At 38.2% G+C, this 12500-nt stretch overlaps 1 pseudogene; it reads right to left on the bottom strand.

Moving 5' to 3' along the window:
• Positions 1-3571, bottom strand: part of LOC113268767 (60S ribosomal protein L9-like) — a 71204-nt pseudogene extending 67633 nt beyond the window's left edge.
• Between the last annotated feature and the right edge of the window lie 8929 nt (positions 3572-12500).

The raw sequence follows: 12500 nt of genomic DNA, 5'->3' as shown, positions 1-12500 counted from the left end.
AAAGAACAGTCTCCTCAATAAATGGTGGTAGAAAAACTATAGACAGCCACCTGCAAAAGAATGAAACTGGATCCTTATCTTACACCATACACAAAAATAAACTCAAAATGGATTAAAGACTTGAACGTGAGACCTAAAACCATAAAATTCCTAGAAACATGCTCTAATATAAGTCTTGGCAATGATTTTTTCGGATTTAGCTAGAAAATTCTTAGCACTAAACGAAGAAGGGCATTGACAGCTGGAAAACGTGACAGTAAAAAATGCTAATACATTTAATCTCTCCTGGGGAATCAAAGATAACACTGAAAATGTTGGCAAACGTTGCACTCCATAGCCAGGTAATGCAATACCTTTCATTCCCCTTCTTATAAATGTCTCCAATTATTGAATCTGTTCGTTTTGTTGCTGCTCAGAAATAAAACATTATATTTTTAACTGTTAAATTAGTTGTAAAAACTTTCAAATATAAATCTTGACAACAAATGCACTATTTCTCAAATACATAGCTGGAAAAAAAAATGCTTATTCCCAAAAAGTAAAAGGCCCTGAGGGCAAAGAAAATGGAGAATTTGAATAGAAGAAATGAAGTGCTCTTAATCATAGTGATGAGATGAAACTTACCGTGTGGAATGCTTTCTATAAACATAACTCATTTGATTACCATTTCAATTAGCCAAAAATCTCTGCTTTCATATTTAGCATCAGTTTACAGTTGAAACAAAACATTTGATATTTTACATACAGAAAGGTACAAAGAGAGTAATGTTTCCTAGGAAATGACATAGCGATGCTACTCTCTTTTGTAACCAAGAACTTCACAAAGGAATAAACATTAATTACTATTCCACAGTTGCTGAGGACCTGCCACATCCCAAACACTGTGCCATCAGAAATACAACTTGATGGTAATAAAGTCACAACCTGGGACACAGCCTGGCAAAGAGATACTCTATACTTTATATAGGATGTAAAGACTTCATTAGGGCTGTGTTCAAACTATTGTGGAATGCCTTCGAATCTGTGTTTTAATTTCAAAATTTTTTTTGCAGGAAAACATTCAAAAGGAAAGCATTTCTTTAAAAGCCCAAAATATACATTCATAAAAATTTCTGTTTTAGTATCTACTAAGAAATTGAAAACACAGGTGCCTATGTGGCTCAGTTAGTTAAGTGTCTGCCTTAACTCAGGCTCAGGTCATCATCCCATCCAGCCCCACGTCAGGCTCTCTACTCAGCCAGGAGCCAGCTTCTCCCTCTCCCTCTGCCTGCCTCTCTGCCTGCTTGTACTCACGCTCTCTCTCTCTCTCTCTCTCTCTCTCTGTCAAATGAATGAATGAATAAATAAAATATTTTTTATGATAATTTTTATTATGTTATGTTAGTCACCATACGAATGAATGAATAAATAAATTTTTTAAAAAAAGAAATTATTTAAGGTGTCCAAAGATAGCGACTAGTTATATGAGTCTTGATACATCTATGCTATGAAATAATATGCAACAATTAAGTAAAAAATATATCAGAGTTTACCAGCATTCCTGGCTTAGGGCAAGACATTTTACCTTTTCCTACGTCTCAGTTTTTCCACCCAAAAATAGCCCCAAAATATTTTCTTCACTGCTTTTTTGAAGATGTGGTGGATGAATGAAAGCTAGCATGTAAATATAAGCCCAAAAGGATCCAATCACTAAAAATTTTAAAACACACAATTTTAATAAACGGGAAGTCGGTAAGTGAAAGCACTTCCTCTTTATCACAAAATTCTACATTCCTAGGCTTAAGAATAAACTTATTATTTTTATGATTAGAAGACTGGTAAAAAAAAAATACAGTAAAAGACAAAGTCTGTCCTATTCCTGTGGGGTTTTCCTATGATGACTTTTCAAACCGAAGAGGTTTTCATAAACATTTTCAGTTCACCACCATACAGACGCCTAAAGTAGGGACATACGTTAGCCATTGCCCTGGTTTGCACATAATGATCCTACATTTTTCTCATGAGAACACTTCAGACTCCATTTTCATTATGACACCCACTTCATAATTCTTGTTTTAGCTCATATTATGGGAAAAGCAAAATATACAAACCTACTTCAATCTTACTTTCGTTTATAGAACAAAACACCCAAAGAAGCATAAATATATAATGCACAGTGCTGGCAGTTTCTCTCGCCACAGTTCTGGTTACCTCTTAATAAAATGGCAGAAGTGGGATTTATTCAGACTTCAGAGAACAGAAAATAAAAAGGATATCCTTCAGTTGCAGTGGAGGGTCCACTGCGTTCGCAATTGCCATTTAATTAGTCCTTCCTTTCGACTTTAGCCCATTATCCCTAGCCCTGTTCATGTTGCTGCATTAAACAGGAGTCCGCCTTTTTCAAAAAAATTAGTAGATTATTTTTATTAGTCAATGAGTACAAAGTTCACAATAGTAAAAGACAGATAAGAAAGAAAGAAAGAAAGAAAGAAAGAAAGAAAGAAAGAAAGAAAGAAAGAAAGAAAAAGAAAGAGAGAAAGAAAGAAAAAGAGAGAAAGAAAGAAAAAATGTTCTGGAAAGTTTTATTCAATATTCCTTAGAATAATACGTAATAATCAGATGTTATCACACCCAGTTGGTAAGGGCCAAGCAGTCATCTGAGAAAACTACACCCTCTGCCCCACCTTAGTTTGGACTGACAAAAAAAAGTTTGTCTCCAGTCATGCCTTCTAAACCTGCTCTGTTTCACTACTGTTCTCTGTCTTTTATACCCTGATGATTGATAGGAATGACATCCAATCACTTGTCCTTTCCTTTTTGGGACTCTGAGAAATGGCCTTCCATTATTTTCTAACAGAAATATTATAAAGTAACAAGCAAAAAGCAAATAGTAAATTTCGCCATATACAAAATTGAGGTTAAAGAATATCTCTTCCTTGATCCCTTCTTTTGTTGTAGCTCAAGAAATAATCTCTTGGGAAGAGAGTAATCTAAGCTTTGCTCTTTCAGTTAAACAAGCCTGTAACATCCCCAAACAGAGCAAGCATCACAACGGAATAAATCAGAGACAGTGTGCTAGGCCTGCTTCTGCAGGATTCCCTAAGAGTGTCCCAGTCCTTCAGATTCACATGACCTAGTGTTGTGACAGTATGGTTGGCCACCAGAGAGAGATTAAAGACTTCAGGCACATCGCTCTAATCCATAAGACTGAATGTGAAATACTTTCAAAACTCTGCCATATCGAATTAAATAGTATTTTCTATGTATGTTTTTCTGGAAAGGCCACGGTCTTGGAAATATTCAACTTCTCCCTCTCCCTCAGCCCACAAATCAAACAAATCACCAGATCCTTTAGCTTTTGCATTATAAACATATTTTAAATGAATCCACTTTTCTCAGGCGCCTTCATCATATCCCTGTTCAGGCTCCGATCAATGCGCTGGCTGTTGAAATAATGGATCTCACGTCTAACCTCAACATCTTCTAAACCACTGTCCATACGATCACCACAGAGAATGTCAGAGTCTTTCCGTACCACAGACACTCTTGAAACCTGCCAAAGTCTCCATATTTCTTTCAGAACAAGGTCCATGCGTCCATTATAGTGGAACCACAAATTTAGAGACCAAAACCAACCCTAGGGCTAAGGCAGGGTTCTGGGGTCAGAGGGACTTTCATTTCATTCCCTGCTCTGCTACTCACGTGGGCCAGGTCATGTAGGTAACTCTCTACCTATAGGACTGATGGGAAGTTTCCTCAAGCACTCTACCTATGGCATTTCCTCACAGTAGCAAGGAACAAAGTTAGCTTTCAAGAAATATTAGCTCATTGTTAATATCATTAACTCTAATAAAACAATCGTGTGGGGTTTTTGTGGGTTGGGGGGGAAGTGTTTTCATCTACTATTATTTTCTTCCTTTACTTTCTCTCTCCATTCAAGGAACTGCAAATCATTTCTTCTTCCCAGTCTGCATCATGCCCCCTTGTGGTCAGAGCTCTGTGCTAGTTCCTCAAAGGCAGGTAGGTGTATAGTGGTCAGGAAAATAGAATTTTCTGGCCAGTCTCTCAACGTAAGTCTAAGCCTCAGGACAATTTATGTGTTGTTGAATAAAGCTTTAGGAAACCTGCAAGAAGTGTTCCCTACAGTCTAAACAGAAATTCTACCTGGGATAGTAGATGAGAGACCAGAAGAGAGAGTTTAGATGAGAGACCAGAAGAGAGGGTTTTGTGGAACCCTGGGGCAGCAAGGACCTGGCTCTGCTTTCTGTCTGCCTCCTGGAAAGCTGGCAAGACCCAACTGGGCAACAGCTGCCCACCGCATTGAGAGAGGCAGGTGCCCCAGAGCCCACATGGCGTTCAGCTCACGATGCATGATCAATAGTTATTGACCGGGCTAAAACTGAAGTGAGCTATTTGCAGCTGGTGATGGATAAACTAGACACAGAGCTGGACCACCGTCCTGTGGCAGTCCATTTTCTAAGGATCCCTTCTCTTCATTCTTGAATTAGGCACTTTACTCTTAATATCCATATCTTCCTCCCCCACTCACAAGCCTCCATGGATATTGGAGCAGTGAGGTAAAAATTGCCACCCTAGAACAGGTGTTCCCATATTCTTAAATCACACTTACTTGGGACAAGATGAGTTACCAAAAAAAGATTGCTATTTTAATGACGCTCATCACAGTCATGACTGGCTCTGGGCTTTCAAATCTCCTCCCCCAACTGCAGCAAATTTAGAAAGCCTGCATTTTTTAAAGCATTCTAAAAGATTCAACAGTTTTCTCCATGTAATCAGAGACACTAATTATCAAGCCTATTTCAGATAAAGTAGTAGTTAATGCCAATTTATCAAGATGGGAAATGAATCTGATTTTATTTCTATTGCAACTGCCCAAAGGCAGGTGGCTTAAGGCAAGTATATTTAGTTTAATGAGACTCGAGGGGATAAACAGTCTAAGTTTGAGCACCCTCATTATGCATCAGCAAATACACTGACCTGCCTACTGCAAGAATTCAATTTATATTTACACAAAACATGGCCATAGCCAGTCCACTGGTAGAAGTGTAAGATATCCGAGCTCCCTTCTCCAGATGGAATTTGTGTGATCCCACTCCAATATTTGTAACTCGAGCTTAATTTGGAAGTAATTTCTGGTCTAAACGCTTCTTCCTTTACCTCTTTTAAGCCATTTCACAACGCTATTATTTTCTAATTTTCAGGGATAGAAAGGAGTCTAGAGTGACTCAGTTTCTAAGTATTTTATACTTTATTCATTAACATGTTCCCATCACAGTATTGTCAAGGATTTACTATTATGAAGATTCAACGCTGCCTGAACCAGAGCCCCTAGAAAATGCAGATGAATGAAAGAAAATATTAACCCATCATTGCAGTGCCCAGAAGTAAATATTTTGGCGGGTCAGTCATCTGTAGTTCATTGCACTCATACCAGGAAACTGAGGTTAATCAGGAAGAAAAGACCAGAATGAATAAACACACATGAAACGTCTGGAATTCATTCTTAAAGGATTGTGTCTAGAAGGAAAGATATCACAGGTAGTCTACTTGAGCTGAATTTGGGGACCAAGCCCCACATGCCTGCAACATCCCTTTCCCACCCCCCACCCCAATTCCTGAGGTCTCACTATGATTTGGAAGAACACAGATGGTCAATCACTGCAATAAAATATTCAATCAAATTATGACACATAAGTAAATGGTATACCATTCAAAGGTGGGGTAGAGAGAGAGAAAAAGAAAAAGGAGGGGAGTAGAGGGAGGGAAAGAGTGAGAGAAAGATGAATTTGAAAATTCTAGTTCTATTCTCAGACACACACATTTATTTCACTTCTTGATCCCGTTGAAGTTAAGTGTAGCCATGTAATTTGCTTTGACTAGTGGAATGATGGGTGGTTATTTTCCTTTGTGTTTGTGAGAACAGTGTGAATATGCCATGCTCTCTTTCCCTCTTTCATAGTGACTAGAAACACTCCTGATGATGGTTGCCCAGCAGCATGGAACGCAAGCAAAGATAATGCAAAGAACCCCAGCTGACCTGTGGTGGACACTGGGGACGAGCATGAAATAAGCCTTTTGTAGTTGGAACATGGAGGCTGTTTATTACCACAGCATGACCTACTCTACCTTTATTGGTATAAATGAGTAACAGCAGTGGGACACAGATACGACCATGAGTCCTTACATCAGTGTCACTGCATTAGGGTTCAAGGGTGGGATTTGAGCTAACTAATACTGGAGACTGAAAAAATGGTGATCGACCTTATGCAGAGGTTGAATATTGGATAAACTGTCACCTGTAGTTCTTGGAAGGCAGAACGTGTTCCTAAAAACGTGTGGCTCTAGGTAGCAAGGGCAGAAAACAAAATGTTGGTAGTATGTGTGATGGGAAAGTAACATAGACAAAAGATAATTTCAGAAAATAATTAATCAGTTTGTAAGCATAGAATTCATGGGAACATGGAGTTCACAAACTCAGAGATTCACAGCAGGCAACTGTTTCTCAATCCAAAGCTGGTGGTGGGGTGAGGGGTTTACTGAGAATGTTCTGAGGGAGAAATCCTATTAAAACCCAGGATCAAGTCAGGGGTATGGCCGCTATCCCCTAATTCAAATTTCTCAATTTATTAAGTTCTATCAATATAAAGATCACACAAAGGATGTGGCACCAGTAAGCCCTCTGATGGGCCAAAGTGGTTAGAGGAGCTGAAACTCAATAAACTGAAGCTACCCACGATGAAGTCACAGAAGACACAGAGATCAAGAGTGACGGTGTAAAGATGCATCACCAACTCATAAGACTGTATGCCAAAAAAAGAACCGTGAGTATCTGTGGGTCTTTGCATCCAAAGGAATGACCATTAAACATGAGGAACTGCTATGGTCTGAATGTTTGTGTCCTCCCCAAATTCATATGTTGAAGCCTTAATCCCCAATGTGATGGTATTTGGAGGTGGAGCCGTTGGGAGGTAATTAGAGGATGCCTCCCACGATGGGATTAGTGTCGGTATAAGAAGAGATAAGACAGCATGCTCTGTCTCTCTGTCATGTGATGATACAGCAAGAAGGCAGTTGTCTACAAACCGGAAAGAAGGTCCTCACCAGTCACCAAATCTGCCAGAACCTTGATCTTGGACTTCCCAGCCTCCAGAACTATAGGAAGTACATGTTTGCTGTTTAGGCCACCCAGTCCATGGTTTTCTTGTTACAGCAGCCTGAACTCACTAAGGCAGGTACAGACTAGTCCACAGTAGCCAGACGTCCTAAACTTTGAGCTAAATAATGCAAAGAGATACAACTTGTGAGTTCTGCATCTTGAAGGAGGTACTGAAATACAACAGAATAGAGACCCCAGCTGACTGAGATGGATATATAGTGAAAGGATGAATTAAACCATTGTGGTTTTAAAACTCCAAGTTGTTGGGGTGTCTTTAACCACAGAACAACCTAGCTCATCCTGATACAGAAATAAGCAAATATTTGTTAACATTGGAATATGAAAGATACGCTTCTACTTCATACACATTTGTGCTTCTTTTAAAATGAGTATATATTAGTCACTTAACAAAATAAGACAAAGTTTAAAAATCATTACTTTTATAACAGCATTAGATATAAAATAACATGAATAAAATTTTTATGAATTAACATGAATACAAAAAGTTATCAAAAATAAATTTTTAATAGATAGTACCAGAATAATAGTTAACTATTTGGAAGCAAAAAGGGGGGGAAAAAGCAAAAAAGAGTTAAAACTTTACTCTCACCCAAAGAAAATAAATTCTTGAAATCCTGACATCAACCAAAGTAACTTTACTTTTATTTTTGTTAATTATTGGAATTGGGGTAATGCCAACAGTAAACAATAGCATAGCTCTTACTATGAGCAGAGTACTGTTCTTAGTGCGTGACATACATTAACTCATTAATCCCAACAGCAACCCTATCCGCTGAGTTATTACTATTTATTACCACTCCTGCTTCACATATAAAGAAACAAACAAACAAAAAAAAAACAGAGAAGCTAAATATATTATCCAAGTTTACAAAGCTAAACAGTGAAAGATGCAAACTGACTTCAGGATCTGTGATCTTAACCACTATGATGTCTATATTGCCTCTCAGATCATCTGAGTTAATGGTTCATTAGGATAATATTCATTTGAAAAAGCTTTCTGTGTCTAAAATTGTTGGAGAATTCTCTTTTATAACATTTTGCTCTTATGTTACTCTTTTCATAAGCTAAATAGAAAAACGAATATGTTGATAGTAGTGAAAAGAAGCATATGACTTTAATACAATTGAGAAAAATATGGAAATCATTAAGTGTAACAAATTGTTAAATCTGAATCCTCAATTGGAAGCAAATTGGACCTTTGAATTTAAGCCAACCGTCTGTGTGTTCAACTATGCACAAAAACGACAGAATGAAAGAACATCTTGGAGATGTAGGAAACATTTTATTGCTGGTTGGACCTCAAAAGAGAGATACTAAAACTTCTGGAAAAATGGGAGAGGACATATGCATTTGCATAATTCCATTCCCGAGACAGGCTGAAATTAACAAAAGGACTCAAACAAAGGGAAGGATGAAACGAAGAAATGGCTGCAACTTATGTTACAGCTTGGGAGACTGTACAGAAGGGGTCTTTATATTTCTGTTGTTGAAACTTCTGAGCGAAGTGTCAGAACAGCCAGATCTCCATCTGTGGCCAGCTTTGTAACTGACCCCCTCCTTGTCACCATCTCACCTGTCCATGACCACCAAGTCCCCCATCCCTCACGCACAAAGAGATTTCTACTTCTACCTGGTTTCCCAAGTGCTACAGGGAACATGCGCTGCTGTTCGGAAACTTCTTTCTGATTCAGTCACCACTGCCCCCCAATTTACATAGCTATCCTTGCCCTGAGCCTTCCAGCACAGGCTCCATTCAATTCATCTTTAACCCCTTCTAGGCATACCTTTCTGCTGTGCTAGGACAGATACTTGTTGTGGTGCAGACATCTCTCCAGAAGCATCTGCTCCTGATGTAGAGAAAGTTGGGATTCGGAGCCGACAGCCAAGAAAAAGTTCTTGAGAAGTCTATGATACAAAAAGCTGATTTTATTAAAGCACGGGGACAGGACCCATGGGCAGAAAGAGCTGCACTGGAGTAATGAGGAGTGGCTGATTATGTACTTTCAAGTTGGGAGGGTTTAGGGATAGCCTAACTCTCTGAACGATTTTGGAAGCAAGCTTTCCAGGACCCTGAGGGGGCTAGCTACTGTTGGGAAAAGGTCATTTATTACTGTCTAGTAAAACCCTAGTCATGAGACCCTTCATATGTATATCGGTGGGCCATATGCTTGGGGGATGATTGTCAACATATACCTTGGAGGGTAGAGATAAAAGAAGTTTCCAAAGGAATTTTTATATGTTAAAGTAGACTTACAGGATCCTGGGGGTCATGATAATGTTAAGCTAAGATTGCCTTTTGCCCTGAGCAAAGTATTAACATCAAGGCAGCCGAGTTCCTAGAGGAATGTCACTCTGCCCGTTTCAAGGACTTGTCAATGGGCTGTAAGTAGTAAGGAAATTTAATTTTTCTTTTGCCTTTGTTTCCCACATCACTACCATCCGAGACATCGTTCCCCATATCAAACTACAGTTTGTTCATACAATGCAGAATTCTTTTACATGATTCCCAGGAGCCAAACTCCTTTTAAAGGGAGGTGAATTAATACTATTACTACTAATAATAATAACACTAAGAATAGTGCTAATAAAGATAATATTTGCCCTAGGTTCCATTAATTAGTGATAGATGCAGGCTGGGACTCGGATCCCCCTGGATCATATGTCCAATATGCTACTGTCCCTATTGGATAACAGGCCCCATTTGCACCACATCAGAAATCCCTGAGTGCTTTTTTTTTGTACAGCAGCCTCCTCGGATTCTAGAAATGATACAAACTCTTCTCTATTTTCAATGTTTCCTGCATCAGAATCTGAGGTGAGGAGAGGGGCAGAGGTACAGAAGACTCTGGTGCTCAGCTGCTTTCTTATGTACTGGAAGATTTCATCGTGCACTGTTGATTTCGATGGCAAATATACACTTTTCTTAGCTCTGTCTAGACACAAATAAATCAAGAGCAACATTTACTCTAAATCTACAATCACTCAAATAGTATCTTCTATTCTCAGCTATCAGTCTTCTCCTTGGAATGTTTCTAAAATTTGTCACTTGTGTTAGGGTGAATTGCTCCCGAGAGGCTAAATAAAGTGAAAAGAAAGAAGGACTCCCCAGAGCTGTTCGCCTTTCAAGATTAAGTACATCAAGTTTGGGATCAGAGTTGGAGGTGTTTCTTTATTTTTAAAATAGTACTATTGAATTGAAAATATTCCCTGAGTGAGTTCATGTTCATTATAGGAAACGCAGGAGTAGAAACAATGTCATGCCACGGATCTGAAAAATATTCAAGGTAGCATTATATCAAAGGAATCTGAATGAATATTCTACAGTCTCTGAGGTTTTCAGATCCCTCTGTAACTGGGACCATGTGAGATTGCTTAGTTTTCCACTGTGATCAAATTGTTCTTTCATTTCAGTCATGCCCTAGAAATTAATTAAAAATTTTGGATTTGTCATGTTCAGATAATCTCATTAAAAATATTAGAATTTTTCTTCTAAAACGTACATGTGGAATGTATACCATACTTTTCATTTCTTCTTTTCTAAGCTTCTCTTTCTTCTAACATTTCTACCCAGTTGACTTACTCCTCCCATTCACTGTTCATTAGCTACCATTTGACATGGAGACGTTCAAACAACAAATATCACTAAAAAGCGTATCTAAACGTGGCTCCTTAGTAAACACATTGTCAAACATTTCTTCTGGATGTCTGCCCTAAATAAACTGATAACTGATAAATGGAAGAAAAAGGTGGGGTCAGCTGTGGTGAGCACCTTCGTAGGAAGGGGACTTGTTATTTCAAAGAGTTTAACGGAGAAATCTATTGTGGTAGCCAATAAATGAATGATCCCTTTTGTGACATTTACTATCGGGAATCTGCTTCAAGATGTGTTCTTGGCATATTAAAAATGCAAAAATTTAGTAAACTGTGGGTGTTCTCTGTTTTGCTCACAGATTACCCATTAATATCTTGCGGGGAATACTGGCATAGATCTTCATGTTTTCAGCCTTTTTCAAATAATAATGTATTGGGAGTTTCTCTTCCAAATCCTCAGGAGGTAAAGCAACATATAAATTGAAGTTCTTATTATCAAAGGCATTCTCATTTCCGACCAGTCTGTCAAGGGACCATTGTTCTAATTTACATGCCGCCAAAAGCTGCACATCTCTGTGATGCTGTCTGCGGTGTTTAGCTTACAGTGGGAGAATTTCTATGGCTGGATTTGCCACTGGGGTTGAAAGGTTAATGGTATCGACTGAATGAGATGAGAGGAATTTCATCTGACTGCATGGTAATAAAAATGAGTTACTATTTCATCTAACACTCTGATTGTTAGAAATAAGGAAATTTCTTCTATAGAAAGTAGAAAGAAAGAAAGAAAGAAAGAAAGAAAGAAAGAAAGAAAGAAAGAAAGAAAGAGAAAGAAAGAAAGAAAGAAAGAAAGAAAGAAAGAAAGAAAGAAAGAAAGAAAGAAGGAAATAGGAAATATCTGGACTGCCAATTCCAGATATTTCACTCTTAGAAGGATTACAATTTGAATGCTTTAACTTCGCGTAAAAATAAAATGTCAGCATATCAAAATTGATTATCAATAAATTCTACCGTAATATTGAAGCCACGCTAAATAGTTCTAGTCAAAAATTATAAAAATAATTTGCAACTACTTCCAAAGAGATCATCCTATTAATTTATTGAGGAGATTGGTATGACCCTGACAGGTTTAAGAACCTTTAAAACGTTTTTAGAAAGAGCAAAGGCAGGATGAAAAAATAAAATGCAACGTCTGTCTTTTTACCTACTCTTTGAAGTTCTCTGAACCCCTTCATTCCAAATCTATTTGCACGCAGTAAACATTCAGAGGAAGCCTCTCCTCTGGGTAGACTTCTTCACTCCTGTATGTGGTACATAAATTACTCCAGAAGGAATTGAAATAGGATGTGAAAATATAAGACAGATGCCTAACCAAGCAGAACAGAGCAACAAAAAGACAGAATGGTCGGCAGACCCCCGGGGTTTTTCTGTGACCACATCCGATGAGAAGGGACGCTGGGAATGTGGCCTGGTGAACGTGTGAACAACAAGCACTTCTGGTCCCTCTGCCTCTATCTTCTGCTTCTTTGGTTTAGAGTTTCTTGTTCTTTCTCTTTTCTGTGACTTTGCCTTTATTTTGTGCTCAAAATTCCCTTGTGCTTAAAAAAAAAAAAAAGCACAAAAAAAAAAAATACCTCTCACCTAATGGCAAGCATACACAGATTTATTCTATTAGGGGCTATGTCTAATTTTTAAATATTAAAAATTCTGATGCCTTATGTTTTTCTACTTATAA

Source organism: Ursus arctos, unplaced genomic scaffold, assembly GCF_023065955.2.
Source record: "Ursus arctos isolate Adak ecotype North America unplaced genomic scaffold, UrsArc2.0 scaffold_8, whole genome shotgun sequence".
Classification (NCBI taxonomy): Eukaryota; Metazoa; Chordata; class Mammalia; order Carnivora; family Ursidae; genus Ursus; species Ursus arctos.
The sequence above is the reverse complement of the archived record's forward strand: the minus strand, read 5'-3'. Positions and strand labels throughout refer to the sequence as shown.